The sequence below is a fragment of the Pteropus vampyrus genome, unplaced genomic scaffold (genome assembly GCF_000151845.1).
Source record: "Pteropus vampyrus isolate Shadow unplaced genomic scaffold, Pvam_2.0 Scaffold150, whole genome shotgun sequence".
NCBI classification, from domain to species: Eukaryota; Metazoa; Chordata; class Mammalia; order Chiroptera; family Pteropodidae; genus Pteropus; species Pteropus vampyrus.
The window spans coordinates 1,588,366-1,591,500 of NW_011888931.1; positions in this window are offsets into that span (position 1 = coordinate 1,588,366).

Sequence of the window (3,135 nt, forward strand, 5' to 3'; positions counted from 1 at the left end):
TCGAGGCATCGTTAGCAGCGCTCATCTCTAAAGAGCATCTGAAAAGCTGCGGAGCCCATCGCACTTGCCCTGCACGTCACTGAAGCTCATGCCCATGTATGGCTGCCTTGCAGGTAATATAAGTCCGTGGCTGTTAGAGAGAAATGGACCTTAGACATCAAGTGTTCTCACTTATTCCCTCCATCGAAGTCTGCCTGGCTCTTACTTGCTGTGGCAAAGGGGATCTCACTTGCGAGCTCAGCTCACCCTGAGTCCTTTCCTAGCACACCGTTTAGGATTCTGTGAAAGCCACACACTTGAAAAGCCAGAGGAGGTAGATAACCCATCCTGAGTCAAAGGATGAAGGGGGGCGGGTAGCAGCCCCCTATGTAAGACACCTGACTGATGTTTCCCACCGTATGACATGTGCGGCAGTCAAGTTTTTGAGGTGGTGACCTGGGCAGCCAGCGGCGGCTGAGATTCCTGGCTGTGGCTCTAGGCTTTTATAATGGGAGGGGAGCAGCCATGAGTGCAGGGACCGCTGACCTCAGGCTTGCCTGTGGCGGGGCAGGGGTGGTGTCTACACAGCCCAGTCTCCAGTGACTGCCCCAGCAGAAGAAGAGCGCAGAGGCTCTGTCCTGAGGTGGTGGCCAAGTGGAAACAGACCTAACCTTGGGGCTGAAAGACACGGGTGTGAGCCATGGCTCTGCTGAGCAGCCTCGGCACGGCAGACACTGTTCTATGCCTAACTCAGCAGATACGCCCAACTTTCTGCTCCTTGGCCATGTGACAGAGCTCTGGCCAAAGGGGTGTAGGCAGAAGTCTGCTGGGGGCTTCGGGAAAAGCTTTTGCTTTATCCGATAAAAGGGAGCAATGTGGCCATTACTGCCCTTTCTCCTACCCCTTTTTCTGTCTTGAACAAAAGTGTGGATGGCGGGAGCAGGAGCAGACAGCTGGGGACCATGAAGCAAGACTTAGGGAAGGCTGGGAGAGCCGCACACACCAGGCCTGACACTGCTGTGCCCATACTATTCTTAACTGGTATGTTCGGGTGAGTTAAGTAACCGAGCCTCAGTTTCTTACAATAGGTGTTTGATGTCACTTTCCTTTTGGGGTAGATGTGGGGATTAAAAGAGATCATATAAAAAAAAAAAAGTTCTGACAGTGCCCTGGACAAATAAAAACTGCCTAATAAATGCAGAATGAAAATAAAAAGGCTTTTCGGAACGTACGTCTTCTGCATGACTACTGCCCTCTGAGGGCCGTACCTGGCTGCGGGGCACTATACAGATCTTCCTGCAGGAAGGGCATGGAATTGACCACAGAAGGTTCCCGGGCAGGATACATGAATTCTGTGGCCAAGAAATCTCCAGAGCAACTGCTGAGGATGAACAGGCGGGGTGTGAAGTTAAAGTTCCCAGGATCTTGGAAAGAAAAGAGAACAAAGCTAACGAGAAAATATTCACCAAAGTAAACTTCAGATAGATTGGAGAATTCACGTAAAACACAAAATAATCAAAGAATTAGTATTAAAAGATGTAGCTGGGGAAGGCCTTTTGGAGGTGGGGAAGGCCTTTTAAATCATAATTGCAAAAGAAGCCATCGAAGGGGAAGGGATTTATACATTGACAACATAAAAATGAAAAATTACATTGCAAAAAAATAAATAAGCCAACAAACAAAATCAAAAGGTAAATAACAAAATGAGAAATAAGGAAACTCGTTAATATCCTTAGCATATAAACAAAAATTGCAAAAAGCACAAATAAAACATTCGCCAAAGTAGAAATACAAATGGCTGAAAAATACATATAAAAAGTGCTTAATGGTACTTCTAATTTAAGATATTGAGTTAAAAAAGTGCCTAGACAGCATTTTTCCTCATCAATTTCGGCAAAGATGAAAAAGGTAATGTACCGAGTCCATGACTGTGCTGGGAAATGTACACTTTTGTATATTGCTGGTGAGAATGCACCTTGGTGCAAATGTTCTTTGATACACTCATTGATATGGAATATAAGACTTTTATTAGTTGAACACAGCAGATCCATATCTAGATCATTATTTTAAAAATTATTCACAACTGTGTCATTATAAAAAAAGAAACTGGAAACAACTCAGCTCTCCAACTTTAAGAGAGGTTAAGTAGAGAATGTCCTATATTATAGAATACTCATGGAAATTGTTCGTAATAAATTAAAGGGAAAAACTAAGGTACAAAACAGTATGTATAATGCTATCGAAATTTTATTTTTTTTAAAAAAGGTATGTATGTATAACAGAGAAATGTTAATTTTGGTTATCTTTGAGATGTGATTACAAGTGACTTATCTTCTTTAACTTCTCTGTCTTTCAAACATTCTCCATCACTAATATACATTATTAAAAAAAACTATACACAAGTTTATAAAAATTGAGAGGCAGTACAATGGCGTGCTTACGAGTACACACCGCTGTTGTCCAACCTTGGCCAAGATAATTAACTTCGCTGTGCCTCAGTTTCCTCATCGGTAAAAATGGTAGAGTGTTGAATTGTGAGAATTAAAAGAGTTAATGTCTGTCAGGTGCTTAGTGCCTGCATCATCCTAACTGCTTAATAATTGCTAGCTTTTCTTCTTATGTTAATCTGCATTTAAGTTGATCTGAATGTATTTTGTCTTTTGTGCATTTAAACACAAAACTGATCTACTGTCCAATTTAAACTCTACTTCTTCTCTGCACCCCGGGTGCTGGCCCAACTGAAATCATCTTGTTTCAAAGGTTCACATTGTGTCATTGCTCGTCTGATTCCCTGGAATTTTCTTCTCTTTTTCCTTTTTCTTCAAGTCATACCTACCTCCAGCTCCCTGTAAATGTCACATTTTCATGGATCTGGGTGTGATTTTTCCTGGTGGAAGTAATGTTTTTCTTTTTAAACGCTCAGCCTTTTTCACCTGTACCTCTTCATGACACACACAATTTTTATTTGGCATTGTGATTAGGCAGACATATTACTTAGCTTCACTGGGTTGCAGGCCTGTGAGGACCTCGCTTGGGTTTAATTCATTGTCTGTTGTCCACAGTAGGTGCTCAATACCTACATGTCGAATACATTAGTGATCAGAGGCTGTGGAATGTGGTATTACCTTGAAGCATGCAGTCGTAGGCTTTCCTGTC